The following is a 15,598-nucleotide window of genomic DNA, read 5'->3' as shown; positions in this document are numbered from 1 at the left end:
CCTACCAACTGGGAGAAAATATTTGCAAATGATGTGACCCACAAGGGCTTAATTTCCAAAATATACAGACAGCGCATACAACTCAACAACAACAAAAAGAAACAACCCTATCCAAAAATGGGTAGAAGACCTAAATAGACATTTCTCCAAGAAGACATACAGAAGGCCAACAGGCACATGAAAAGATGCTCAACATCCCTAATCATTAGAGAAATGCAAATCAAAACTACAATGAGGTATCACCTCACACCAGGATGCCTTTTTAATGATGGCCATACCTCAGAATGGCCATCATTAAAAAGTCTGCAAATGACAAATGCTGGAGACCAGCTGTCGCCAACATTTTTGGCACCAGGGACTGGTTTCGTGGAAGACAATTCTCCATGGATGGTGGTTGGTGGAGGCGGTGGGGGGGGGGAGGGGGCGGTGGGGGGGGCCAGGCGGTAATGAGAGCGATCGGAAGCAGAGATGGAGCTTCACTTGCTCACTCGCCTGCCGCTCACCTCCTGCTCTGCAGCCCGGTTCCTAACGGGGTGGGGGTGGGGGGGGCGAGGACCCCTGCTGGAGAGGGTGTGGAGAAAAGAGACCCTCTTACACTGTTGGTGGGAATGTAAGTTGGTGCAGCTGCTGTGGAAAACAGTATGGATTTTCCTCAGAAAACTAAAAATAGAATTACCGTATGATCCAACAGTCCCACTCCTGGGCATATATCCAGACAAAACTATAATTCAAAAATATACACGCACCCTTATGTTCACAGCAGCACTAGTTACAATAGCCAAGACATGGAAACAACCTAAATGTCCATCGACAGATGAATGGATAAAGAAGATGTGGTACATATATACAATGGAATATTACTCAGCCATAAAAAAAGAGTGAAATAATGCCATTTGCAGCAACATGGATGCAACTAGAGATTATCATACTAAGTGAAGTAAGTCAGAAAGAGAAAGACAAATACCATATGGTATCACATACGTGGAATCCAAAACATGACACAGGGGCTTCCCTGGTGGCACAGTGGTTAAGAATCTGCTTGCCAATGCAGGGGACACAGGTTCGAGCCCTGGTCCAGGAAGATCCCACATGCCGCAGAGCAACTAAGCCCGTGTGTCACAACTACTGAGCCTGCGCTCTAGAGCCCGCGAGCCACAACTACTGAGCCCTCGTGCTGCAACTACTGCATCCCACGCGCCATAGAGCCCATGCTCTGCAACAAGAGAAGCCACCGCAATGAGAAGCCCACACACCACAATGAAGAGTAGTCCCCACTCGCCACAACTAGAGAAAGCCCGCGCACAGCAACGAAGACCCAATGCAGCCAAAAATAAATAAATAAGAAATAAATTAATTAAAACATGACACAAATGAACCCATCTGTGAAACAGAAACAGAATCATGGACATAGAGAGCAGACTGGTGGATGCCAAAGAGGAGGGGGTTGGGGGAGGGATGAAGTGGGAGGTTGGGATTAGCAGATGCAAAGTATTAAACATAGAACAGATAAACAACAAGGTCCTACTGTGTAGCACAGAGAACTATATTCAATATCCTATGATAAACCATAATGAAAGATAATATAAAAAAATGAATATACACACACATATATATGTATATATACATATATAACTGAATCACTTTGCTGTACAGCAGTAATTAATACAACATGGTAAATCAACTATACTTCAACAACAAAAAATTTTTTTAATTAAAAAATAGAAATAAAAAAAAGAATTGACCTCCTCACAAAGGAGGTCTCTCACAAAGGTTTGAGAACAAGAGTCATGGGCAGTTCTCGAAAAGACCCTCCTTGCATGTGGGCTGCGGCATCACCCGGCAGCACGCTCTGGTAGAATCAGCCCGGAGGTCGGTGATAAGCTCTGACCCCTGGCCGACCCTCTGCTTCTGGGCTTGGCCCAGGCTGTCTCAAGAAAGCAAGAGTTGTCAGAGGAGCCGAGCAAGGAGTTCTACCTCCCTGACCCCGTTTCTCTTGCAGAGCTTGGAGCCTGAAAAGTGGCAGTGAAGTGGCAATAGGGGCACCAGGAAACCCCCGTGGTTGGTGGAGCACAGACTCTGCTTCCTACAGACATGAAGGAGGAGTCGGGTTCACAGACTCTGGGGAGAGTTGAGGGGCATGACAAGGACTCAGGCCTGGGAAGAAGAGCCCCGACCCCTACCCCAAGCCTGCCCTGGAGCACTAACAGTCGGGTGACAAACCATCCAGATTGTCTGGGATTGAGGTGTTTCATAGGACCCCAGAATTTCAGTGACAGACAAATAGAGATGACCTGGTCACCCTAGAAAGGGGTTTCTTCAGGCAAAACCAACACCACAGAGAAAACCTTCCTTGAAAAGAGCTGCAGCGGGGAATTCCCTGGCGGTCCAGTGGTTAGGACTCCAAGCTTTCACTGCCAAGGGCGTGGGTTCGATCCCTGGTTGGGGAACTAAGATCCTGCAAAAAAAAAAAAAAAGAGAAAAGAAAAAAAAGGGGGGCTGCAGGGAGTCCTGTAGGGACCAGGCACAGGGTGCTCAAATGCTACAGCAGCTTCAGGGATTTTGGATCTGCAGAGACAGACATGGAGCAAGTAAGTAGGTAAATAATTAGATACAGAGGGCTGTGAATGGGGGTTTGGGGATCACATTACAAAAGCCCTATCTAATTGGGTACAGAGAGTGGGGAGATGGTCAGGGAAGGCACCACTGAGGAAGGTAAGTGTGATTTGACATGTTAAGAATGAGTGAGAATTAGCAAGGTGTAAAACCTTACATTTATGGCCAACCAATTTTTAATAAGGTTGCCAAGTCAATTAAATTTGTTTTCAGGGCTTCCCTGGTGGCGCAGTGGTTGAGAATCTGCCTGCCAATGCAGGGGACACGGGTTCGTGCCCTGGTCTGGGAAGATCCCACATGCCGCGGAGCAACTAGGCCCGTGAGCCACAACTACTGAGCCTGCGCGTCTGGAGCCTGTGCTCCGCAACAAGAGAGGCCACGACAGTGAGAGGCCCGCGCACCGCGATGAAGAGTGGCCCCCGCTTGCCACAACTAGAGAAAGCCCTCGTACAGAAACGAAGACCCAACACATCCATAAATAAATAAATAAATAAATTTATAAAAAAAAAATTTGTTTTCAATAAACAGTGCTAAGACAAATGAAGTGCCACATGTAACAAAAGTTAGCCGCAAATAGATCATATATCTAAATGTATGAGCTGAAACTATAAACCTTGTAGAAGAAACAAGACTTCTCTGGTGGCTCAGTGGTTAAGAATCCGCCTGCCAACGCAGGGGACATGGGTTCAAGCCCTGGTCGGGGAAGATCCCACATGCCGTGGAGCAACTAAGCCCGTGCTCCACAACTACTGAGCCTGCGCTCTGGAGCCCATGAGCCACAACTACTGAAGCCCGCGTGCCACAACTACTGAAGACCGTGCACCTAGAGTCCGTACTCCGCAAAAAGAGAAGCCACCGCAATGAGAAGCCCATGCACCACAACTAAGAGTAGCCCACGCTCGCCGCAACTAGAAAAAGCCCGTGCACAGCAACGAAGACCCAACGCAGCCAAAAAAACTTAACAATAAAAAATAAATAAATAAAAAAGAAAGCATAGGCCTACATCTTTGTGACCTTGGATTAGGCAATGATTTCTGAGATATGACACCAAAAGTACAAAAGTCAAACTAGATAAATTGGACTTTATCAAAATTAAACATTTTTTTTGCTTCAAAGGATACCAGCAAGAAAGTGAAAAGACAACCCATGATTTGCAAATCATGTATTTGATGAGACTGTATCCAGAATATATAAAGAATTCTTACAACCCAGCCATAAAAAGACAACCCAGTTTAAAAATGGGCAAAGGATTTGAATAGACATTTCTCTAAAGAAGATATAAAAATGACCAATAAGGGCTTCCCTGCTAGCGCAGTGGTTGGAATCTGCCTGCCAGTGCAGGGGACGCGGGTTCGAGCCCTGGTCTGGGAAGATCCCACATGCCGCGGAGCAACTGGGCCCGTGAGCCACAACTACTGAGCCTGCGCGTCTGGAGCCTGTGCTCCGCAACAAGAGAGGCCGCGACAGTGAGAGGCCCGCGCACCGCGATGAAGAGTGGCCCCCGCTCGCCGCAACTAGAGAAAGCCCTCGCACGGAAACGAAGACCCAACACAGCCATAAATAAATAAATAATTAATTAATTAAAAAAAAAATTTGACCAATAAGCATAGTTCATCAAAATGTTAAAGACAGAATTCCACGTGATCCCACAATTCCACTCCCAGGTATATATCCCAGAAAATCAAAAACATGTTCATACAAAAACCTGTACACAAAAATCTGGCATTATTCATAATAGCCCCAAAGTGAAAACAACTAAAATGTCCATTGACTGATGAATTGATACATAAAATGTGGTATAGCCATACAATGGAGTATTATTCTACCATAAAAAGGAATGAAATACTAATATGTGTTACAATATGGATGAAACTTGAAAACATTATGCTACAGAGAAGAAGCCAATCACCACATATTATATGATTCAATTTATATGAAATACCAAGAATAGGCAAATCTATAGAGACAGAAAGTAGTGGTTGTCTAGGGGTGGGCGGAGGAAGGAATGGGGAGCAATTGCTAATGGGGTTTCTTTTTGGAGTGATGAAAATGTTCTGAAATTAGTGGTGACCATTGCACAACATTGTGAATATCCTATAAACCACTGAATTTTACACTCTAAAAGAGTGAATTTTGTGGTATACTAATTATATCTCAATAAAACTGTTATTTAAAAAGAGAGAGACACTTCCAGTTTCCTGTCTGGCATGTAAGGAGCTTGGAAGTTGTCACTCCATCCTAAGGTGTAGAAAGCTGAACAAACTGAATCAACAACTTTTCTTAGATCCATTAGAGAACTGGGGCCACAGGGTAAACCGCTGCTTCCCCCCTCCCCCCAAAATTGGAGAGACAGACAGGCACATACAAAGAATTACAACTTACTAGAGCAGAAACACATGAATAGAATCCTCCACTAGAACCCTCTCAGGATAGGAAAATCAAAAGAGCATTTGAATTGCTGGAGGCTCAGTGTGGACAAACCTGAGAGTTAAAAACTCCAGGGGGCTCAGTCTTAGGGGGAGTAGTCTGTTCTTTGTGAGTTTTACCTCCAGGAGTTCCACCAGGTTCTTACAGTGAAGATCAGAGAAAAAATCTTCTTCCGCTTCTGGCAGGAGGAGGGGAAAAGTAGCCATTTTGAAATTCACCCAGTGCATTCTGTTCCTCTTAACAAGGCCTGCCCTCAAGAGAAACATTTTACCACAGCCTAACCCACCTGGGAGGAGGGAAATACCCAACCCCAGCCCCCTCTAACAATCTCCTCCCACTTCAAGGGAAGAAAAAACTGAGAAACACCTGTGAAGTTTACAGCCCAGGGGCACAAGCTCACTAAAATACTGAGACCTCCTCATAGGGCTGTAGAATGCTTCCCTTCCCGCAAACCTCAAGGCCACATCACTGAAGGCCTACTTATAACAGTTCCTTTTACCCAATGCATCTTCTCTGGCTTTCAACAACAAGTTACAAGGCATACTAAAAGTCAAAACAGTTTGAAGAGACAAATCAAGCATCGAAACCAGACTCAGATAGGGCAGAGATGAAAATTTAAAACTGTAGCTGGGGGCTTCCCTGGTGGCGCAGTGGTTGAGAGTCCGCCTGCCAGTGCAGGGGACACGGGTTCAAGCCCTGGTTTGGGAGGATCCCACATGCCGCAGAGCAACTAGGCCCGTGCGCCACAACTGCTGAGCCTGCGCTCTAGGGCCCGTGAGCCACAACTACTGAGCCCACGTGCCACAACTACTGAAGCCCTCGCGCCTAGAGCCCATGCTCCGCAACAGGAGAGGCCACTGCAATGAGAAGCCTGCGCGCCGCAACTAGAGAAAAGCCCGCATACAGCAACGAAGACCCAACACAGCCAAAAATAAAATAAATAAATTTATTAAAAATAAATAAATAAATAAAACCGTAGCTGGCACTTGGAACCCTGAAAGACACTCTTTTTCTGCTTACAACTAGGATTCATGTATGGTGTTGCAATTTTGGAAATTTTGAGACAAAATAAACAAAATTAAATTTTTGGTGGCTTCACAGCATGTTCTCGAATGTAATTGTAAACATAGGAAATGTAGGGTATTTCACTGGGTTTATGATTATCCTGTGTGGTAATAGAGCCTGGTCAGTTTATAATAGTAATTCAGAATTGACAAACCTTGGAGAGTCCGTGAGTGATGTGGAAATTGTCAGTGTGATGTGGCAGGTGTGGCAACCCGTCAGGGGCCATGCTGGCAGGGGCGTGGCTTTCCCAGTAGTTATCCCTCTGCTTCTCAAGTTCCAATGGTGTTTCATGTGGTTCACCAATAAAACATTTTTTAGAATTTTGAAGCAGCTGAGGCATTTAAAGTTTATGTGAATCTTGTATGTTCTCTCTGTTATTCAGTCCAAAGTAAGGGTCGTTAAGGAATATGATCAGACTTCCTTTCTTGGATGAAGATGAATGAAAGTGGTGATAGAGGTCACACTTCTCTCATTCCAGATCTTAAAAAGAATGTTTCTGGGCTTCCCTGGTGGTGCAGTGGTTGGGAGTCTGCCTGCCAATGCAGGGGACACGGGTTCGAGCCCTGGTCTGGGAAGATCCCACATGCCGCGGAGCAACTAGGCCCGTGAGCCACAATTACTGAGCCTGCGCGTCTGGAGCCTGTGCTCCGCAACGAGAGAGGCCGCGATGGTGAGAGGCCCGCGCACCGCGATGAAGAGTGGACCCCGCTTGCCGCAACTAGAGGAAGCCCTCCCACAGAAACGAAGACCCAACACAGCCAAAAGTAAATAAATACTAAAAAAAAAAAAAAAAAAAAAGAATGTTTCTCCATTCTTAATGCTTCACCATTAAGGATGATGTTTCCTATATATTTTTGGTAGATTCACTTTATCAGGTTAAGGAAGTATCCTTTTATTCTGGTTGATAAGACTTTTGTGGGTTGTTTTTTTTTTTTTTTAAATCATGAAAGGGGAGTTTCCTGGTGGCCTAGTGGTTAGGATTCTGGGCTTTCACTGCCATGGCCTGGGTTCAATCCCTGGTCGGGGAAGAGAGATCCCACAAGCTGCACAGCACAGCCAAAAAAATTAAAATAAATAAATAAATAAAAACTGGTTCATGGCACATTGTCGATGTTGTTCCACACATGACCCTGTTTTGTTTAAAATTTTTATTTTGAAAACATGCATTGGGGCTTCCCTGGCGGTCCAGTGGTTAAAACTCTGTGTTTCCACTGCAGCACAGGTTCGATCCTTGGTTGGGGAACTAAGATCCTGCATGCTGCATGGCCAAAAATAAATAAATAAATAAATAAAAATAAAAATAAGAAACTTCAAAAAAAATTACAAAATGTTAAAAAAAAATGCATCAACCCACTACCCAAACGAAGAACTAAAACATTCAAGAGAACTTATGTCTGCCTATGTACTTCTCACCCAACTGGTAGCCCAAACACACGGTGACCACTATCTTTTTTTTTTTTTTATAAATTTATTTATTTATTTATTTATTTTTGGCTGTGTTGGGTCTTCGTTTCTGTGCGAGGGCTTTCTCTAGTTGTGGAGAGCGGGGGCCACTCTTCATCACGGTGTGCGGGCCTTTCACTGTCGCGGCCTCTCTTGTTGCGGAGCACAGGCTCCAGACGCGCAGGCTCAGTAGTTGTGGCTCACGGGCCTAGTTGCTCCGCGGCATGTGGGATCTTCCCAGACCAGGGCTCGAACCCGTGTCCCCTGCATTGGCAGGCAGATTCTCAACCACTGCGCCACCAGGGAAGCCCGGTGACCACCATCTTGAATCTTGCTTCCTTCCCCTGACCCCACCCCAGCTTTACTGAAGCACGATTGCATATATTTAAGGTGTACAATGTGATAATTCGTTATATGTATACATTGTGAAATCATCATCATAGTCAAGCCAATTGACACATTCATCACCTCACAGTTACCATTTTTGTATGTGTGTGGTGAGAACACTTGAGATCACTTAGCAAATTTCAGTATATAATAATTCCGACTAACTTTAGTCACCATGCTGTACATTAGATCTGCATAACTTATTCATCTTATAACTGAAAGTTTGTACCCTTTGATCAATATCTCCCCATTTCCCCCACCTCTCAGCTCCTGGTAACCACCATTCTACTCTCTGTTCCTATGAGTTCAACTTTTTTAGACTCCACATGTAAGTGAGATCATGCAGTTTATGTCTTTCTCTGTCTGGCTTATTTCACTTAGCATAATGTCCTCCAGGTTCATCCATGTTGTTGCAAATGGCAGGATTGTCTTCTTCTTTTAAGGCTGAATTTTATATATATTATATAAGTCATATATATATGACCTATTATATGTCATATATATCATTTATCATATATATGATATATATATATATATATATATATATATATATATATATATATCACCTTTTCTTTATCCCTTCATCCATTGATGGACACTTAGGTTGTTTCCCTATCTTGGCTATCGAAAATAATGCTGCAATGAACACAGGAGTGCAGATCTCTTCCAGGTAGTGATTTACTTCCTTTGGATATTTACCCAGAAGTGAGATTGCTGGGTCATACAGTAGTTCCATTTTTAGATTTTTTTTTTTTTTTTTTTTGCCACACCACACAGCATGCCGGATCTTAGTTCCCCAACCAGGGATCGAACCCCTGCCCCCTCCAGTGGAAGTGTGGAATCTTAACCACTGGACCACAGTGGAAGTCCCAGGTAGTTCTATTTTTAATTTGTTGAGGAACTTCCAGACTGTTTTCCATAGTGGCTGCACCAATTTAAATCCCTACCAACAGTGCACAAGTGTTTCCCTTTCTCCACATCCTTGAATTTTTTGAAAAAATTAATTAATTAATTTTTGGCTGCGTTGGGTCTTCATTGCTGCGCGCGGGCTTTCTCTAGTTGCGGCTGGCGGGTGCTACTTTTCGTTGTGGCGTGTGGTCTTCTTACTGCAGTGGCTTCTCTTGTTGCAGAGCACGGACTCTAGGTGCGTGGGCTTCAGTAGTTGTAGCACGCAGGCTCAGTAGTTGTGGCGCACGGGCTTAGTTGCTCCGCGGCATGTGGGATCTTCCCGGACCAGGGCTCGAACCCGTGTCCCCTGCATTGGCAGGCGGATTCTTAACCACTGTGCTACCAGGGAAGTCCCACCAACTCTTTTTACCTTTTATCTTTTTGATAATAGCCATCCTAACTGGTGTGAAGTGATGTCTCGTTGTGGTTTTGATTTGATTTCCCTGATGATCAGAAATATTGAGCATCTTTTCATACACCTGTCCCAAGCAGCTCTGGGCAGGCTTCCTGATGGAATCCTCAAAGTGTTTAGTAGATCCTGGCCCTATGATGAGTTCTGAGCCCTGGGTGCAATACTCCCAGTGTCTCCCAACTTCTCAGTCACACAGATCACCTCGGTATTCTGGGAGGGGTGAGAAAGTAGTTGGCTTTTTGTCAGTGTCCCACAAGGCTGAGAAAGCCATGCTCTCCCCTTCCCCTCTGTGAGAAATCACAGGCCAATGAGGGGCAGTGTCTCTTGGCATTGAGCTGTGCTGCCTTGGGGAAGGGGTGACGGAGGTAAGGTGAAACTGTCCTTCTTATCCTCTTAAATGCATCTATTCTTGGATGTTTTGCTCCAACGGTGTGCTAGAAATTCTCCACTGGATTCCTGGACGTCCACAAAGATAATCTTCATCCATGTGTGGTTTTCAAAATTGATGTTCTGGGGCTTCCCTGGTGGCGCAGTGGTTGAGAATCTGCCTGCCAATGCAGGGGACACAGGTTCAAGCCCTGGTCAGGGAAGATCTCACATGCCGCGGAGCAAGTAAACCCGTGTGCCACAACTACTGAACCTGCGTTCTAGAGCCCACAAGCCACAACTACTGAGCCTGTGTGCCACAACTACTGAAGCCCGCGCGCCTAGAGCCTGTGCTCCGCAACAAGAGAAGCCACTGCAATAAGAAGCCTGCGCCCCGCAACGAAGAGTAGCCCCCACTTGCTGCAACTAGAGAAAGCCTGCGCACAGCAACGAAGACCCAATGCAGCCAAAAATAAATTTTTTAAAAAAGCCAATAAAAAAAATATCATGTAACCTTTTGAGATTACATTCTTCATTTAACGTTAGATTGCTAAGATTTATCTATGATGTTAGCATTCAAACTACTTCTCTTTTGTGAATGTCACAATTGATATATTCATTCTCCTGCCTCTAGACATTTGAGTTGTTTCCATGTTTTTGCTATTAGAAACACTGCTTCTATGAACATGATTCTACGTGCCTCCTGGGGCCCGAGGGAAAGTTTCTCTGAGCACAGAGCTAGGATTGGAATGCAGGTCCTGGGGAACGTTATGTCCAACTTTGCAAAATAACATCGAACTGTTTTCCAAACAATTTGCACAGATGTATAATCCCTCCCTTGGCAATGTGAATACTATGGATCCATATCCTCTCAACACTTGGTATTATCAGACTTTTAAATTTCTGCCCGTCAATTGAGTGTAAAGTAGTAGTTAACTATCATTTTGATTTGAATTTCCCTAGTTACAAAGAAAGTTGAACATCTCTTCGTTGTTTGTTGTTTGACTCCCAAATCCCTGTTCATGTATTTTGCCCATTTTTCTCTTGGTGGTTTATTCTTTCCTTATTCATCTTTAGAAGATTTTTTAAAATATCTGTCAGTCGTATGTGTTACAAACCTCTTTTCCCAGTTTTGCAACTTACTTCTTTTTACTTTATTCATGATGTGTCTTTTTTTCGTCCAGTTTTATTGAGATATAATTGACATCCAGCACTGTGCAAGTTTAAGGTGTACAACAAAATGATCTGATGTACATGCATCGTGAAATGATGATCAAAAAAAGTCTGGTGAACATCACCTCATACAGATACAAAATTAAAGAAACAGAAAAAAACTTATTTTTCCTCGTGATGAGAATTCAGACACTTGAGTTGTTTCCATGTTTTTGCTATTATAAGCACTGCTTCTATGAACATGTTTTGTTTGTTTGTGTGTTTTTTGCCTCATCGTGAGGCTTTCAGGATGCTAGCTCCCCGACCAGGGATTGAACCTGGGCCACGGAAGTGAAAGCCCCGAGTCCCAACCACTGGACAGCCAGGGAATTCCCCTTGTTTATCTTATAACTGGAAGTTTGTACCTTTTGACTGCCTTCATCCAATTCATGATGTCTTTTGATGAATAGCTGTTTGTAATTTTAATTTTTTCAAATGTATCAATTTTTTTAGCATTAGTACTTTTTTGGGGGGGTTCCTTATTTAACAAAAATTTCGTTAGTCCAACCTCAGAAAAAATGTTAATCTATTTTTACTACCTGTTTAAATTTTTTCTTTCAACACTTAATTCATCAGGGATTGGTTTCTGAGAATGAGATAGGAATCCACTTTTATCTTTTTTTCCCTCATTAATTGAATAGTTCCTCCTCTCCCCACTGATCTGCCATTCCATTGCTGTAATACATCATAATTCCACATATGCATGGGTCAGTATCTGGGCTCTCTATTCTATTCCACCATCAGGTGATGATGCCTATTGCAGCTGCTGGACCAGATGCGATTTCATTGCTTAAGTAAGTTAACACATCCACTGGTACCTGGTATGAAGCTATTGACCTAGCAAACGCCTTTCTCTCGATCTCTGTCCGTAAGACTCACCAGAGGCAGTTTGCTTTCAGCTCAGCAATACACCTTCACTATCCTACCTCCGGGATACATCAACTCTCCAGCCCAATGTCATAATTTAGTTTGCAGGAATCTTGATCACCTTTCCCTTCCACAAGCTATCACCCTGGTCTATACCAGTGATGACATTATGACCTAGTGACATTATGGACCTAGTGAGTGAGAAGTAGCAGCTCCTCTAGACTTATTGGTAAGACATTTGTGTGTTGTAGGGTGGGGAATAAATCCAACTAAAATTCAGGGGCCTTCTGGGGGTCCAGGGGGTGTGGAGTATGTTGAGATATCTCTTGTAAGGTGAAGGATAAGTCGTTGTATCTGGTCCCTCCCACATCCAAAGAAAGAGGCACAATGCCTAGAGGGCTTCTTTGGCTTCTAGAGGCAATATAGTCCTCATTTGGGTATGTTACTTTGGCCCATTTACTGAGTGACCCAAAAAGCAGTTTTCAGTGGGGTCCAGGACAAGAGAAGGCTGTGTGATAGGTCCAGGCTGCAGTGTAGGCTGCTCTGCCCTTCGGGTCACAGGATCCAGCAGATCCAATGGTGCCTGAAGTGTCCGTGACAGAGAGATGCTGTCAGGTTGATGACACTGGACGGCTTCCACCATGGGCGGGGCAGTGTTTTACTCTTACTGGAATAGACCCTCTGGATATGTTTGGCAAAATGCAATGTTGCATGCAATGCTTCTGCCAAAACTACCATCCCTGGACTTATCCACATGTCATGGTAGTCCATACCACATTGCTTCTTTTTTTTAAAATTTTTTTTATAGCTACTCTATTTATTTATTTATTTATTTATTTATTTTTAGCTGTGTTGGGTCTTCGTTTCGTGCGAGGGCTTTCTCTAGTTGCGGCAAGCGGGGGCCACTCTTCATCGCGGTGCATGGGCCTCTCACTATCGAGGCCCCTCCCGTTGTGGGGCACAGGCTCCAGACGCGCAGGCTCAGCAGTTGTGGCTCACGGGCCCAGTTGCTCCGCGGCATGTGGAATCTTCCCAGACCAGGGCTTGAACCCGTGTCCCCTGCATTGGCAGGCAGATTCTCAACCACTGCGCCACCAGGGAAGCCCCATACCACATTGCTTCTGATCAAAGAACTCACTTCACAGCAAAAGAAGTGTGGCTACAGGACCATGCTCATGGAATTCACTGGTCTTGCCATATTCCACACCACCCTGAAGCAACTGGCTTGAAAGAACTATGTAATGGCCTTCTGAAGGCTCAGTTACAGTGCTAGCTAGGTGGCAATACCTTGCAGGGCTGGGGCAAGGTTCTTTAGGAGGCTGTCTGTGCTCTGGATCAGCCTTTGATATATGGTGCTGATTCTCTGATAGCCAGGATTCATGGGTCCAGGAATCAAGGGAGTGGCACCACTCACTATTACCCCTAATGACTCACCAGCAAAATTTTTGCTTCCTGTTCCTATGACTTTATGCTCTGCTGACCTAGAGGTCTTAGTTCCAGAGGGAAGGATGCTTCCACCAGGAGACTCAACAATGATTTCATTGAACTGGAAGTTAAGACAGCCACCCAGCCACTTTGGGCATCTCATGCCTCTCACTCAACGGGCAAAGAAGGGAGTTATGGCGTTGGCTAGCTGGGGTGATTGATCCAGACTGCCAAGCGGAAATTGGACTACTATCCACAATGGAGGTAAGGAAGAATATGTGTGGGCATCTCTTAGTATTAACATATCTTGTAATTAAAGTCAATGGAAAATGACAACAATCCAATTGAGGAAGAATTAGTAATGGTTTAGCCCCTTCAAGAATGAAGGTTTGGGTCACCCCACCAAGTAAAGAACCATGACCAGCTGAGTTGCTTGCTGAAGGCAAAGGGAATACAGAATGGGTAGTAGAAGGTAGTTGTAAATACCATGGCTAGTTACAGAAATGAGGACTATACCTGTTATGAATATTTCCTCATTGTTTTATGAATATGTTTGTGTATGTGTATCTCTCTTTGTTTTCTTTCCTCTCTTATTCCCTTATCATGTAACATAAGATGTATTGACTTTATATCATAGTATTTAAGTATTGTTAATTTTACATCATAGTATTTAAGTTATGGCCTATCAAGAAGAGTAAACACTGCTCAAGGACTTCACCTCTTCTTCTGGGGAAGGGGTTAGTGTATTTTCAGTTGTACACATGACAGTTGTATCATGGAATTATGATCTTGTTATTGTCTTTATTTGGAGATTAAGTACGGTTTAAAGAGGTGCATATGGGTACAAATTGAAAAGGGGTGGACTGGTCATGGTTACATTTATGTGTCAACTTGATGGGTCACAGGGTGCCCAGATTAAATATTATTTCTGAGTGTGTCTGTAAAGGTGTCCTTGATGAGATTAGCATTTGAATTGGTAGACTCAGTAAAGCAGATGGCATCATCCAATCCATCAAAGGTCTGAATAGAAGAAAAGATGGAGGAAGGAGAAATTCACCCCTTTTCTTTCCAGCCTCACTTGGTTGAGCTGTGACATCTCATCTAAACTTTTCAGGCCTTCAAACTTGGGCTGAATTACACCACTGGTTTTCTTGGGTCTCCAGCTTGTAGATGGCAGATCATGGGAATTCTCAGCTTCCATAATTCTTGAGCCTTGAGTCAATTCCTCATAGTATATATATATATATATATATATATATATATATATATATATGAATTTACCTATTTATGAATTTATATATATATATTTATTTATTTATATATATTTATTCATTCTACTGGTTCTGTTTCTCTGGAGAAACAAACCAATACAAAAATCAAGCAATGTCCACAAAATTGTGAGGGAAAGAAATATCCAGCCAAGATGTGCTTCAATTTTGAAGGCTACAGGAAGATAGTCTCAGAGTAAAAGATTAAGGGACTATAATGAGGCAATTATGAGCCTTTTCTGAAAAACATTCCTGACAGATGAATAAAAAAGATGACAGCGGAGAAGCAGTGGTAAGAAGACGACAGATGAGCCATTTAAATACATTGATAAGAGTACATAACTGGGGACTTCCCTGGTGGCCCAGTGGTTAAGAATCCGCCTGCCAATTCAGGGGACACGGGTTCGAGCCCTGGTCGAGGAAGATCCCATATGCTGCGGAGCAACTAAGCCCGTGCGCCACAACTACTGAGCCTGCACTCTAAAGCCTGTGTGCTGCAACTACTGAAGCCCGCGTGCCTAGAGCCCGTGCTCTGCAACAAGAGAAGCCACCGTGATGAGAAGCCTGCGCACTGCGACAAAGAGTAGCCCCCGCTCGCCGCAACTAGAGAAAGCCCGCACGCAGCAACAAAGGCCCAACGCAGCCAAATTAATTAATTAATTTTTAGAAAATGCAAAGGGTTCCCAGGTTGCTAGTGCAGCCGCGCGCCAGGAGAAAGCAAATACACGTTCTCTCTATAGGTATGCCACTTCGATCAAGGACTCAAAGTTCTCCCACAGATAAAGTTCCAAGGAAAAAGAGCAGCTCACAATCTAAAGCTGTAAAACGCACAAGCAAACAAGGCTTTGTGAGTCCTCGAAAGAGAAGTGAGACCACAGAACTACACCTGCAAAGACCAGGGCCATGCCAAGTCACATGGGGGCCAGAGGCAAACGGGGGGAAATCATTCATCTGGATCCTTTTAAAATTTAAACTGTTTCTATTTCATTCATCATGGACTTTTACATTAATTTTGATGTTTTAAATATTGCATTAAAATATTATTTATCTTGATTATGTGTTTTTTTTGTTGCCCCTTAAATTTTGCACTTGTGGCGAGCACTGTGCTTGCCTCACCCTGGCAGATTTCACTTCCCTAACTGCCATTTGTGACAAGATGGATGGA

The sequence above is a fragment of the Eschrichtius robustus genome, chromosome 20 (assembly GCF_028021215.1).
Source record: "Eschrichtius robustus isolate mEscRob2 chromosome 20, mEscRob2.pri, whole genome shotgun sequence".
NCBI lineage: Eukaryota > Metazoa > Chordata > Mammalia > Artiodactyla > Eschrichtiidae > Eschrichtius > Eschrichtius robustus.
The sequence above is the reverse complement of the archived record's forward strand: the minus strand, read 5'-3'. Positions refer to the sequence as shown.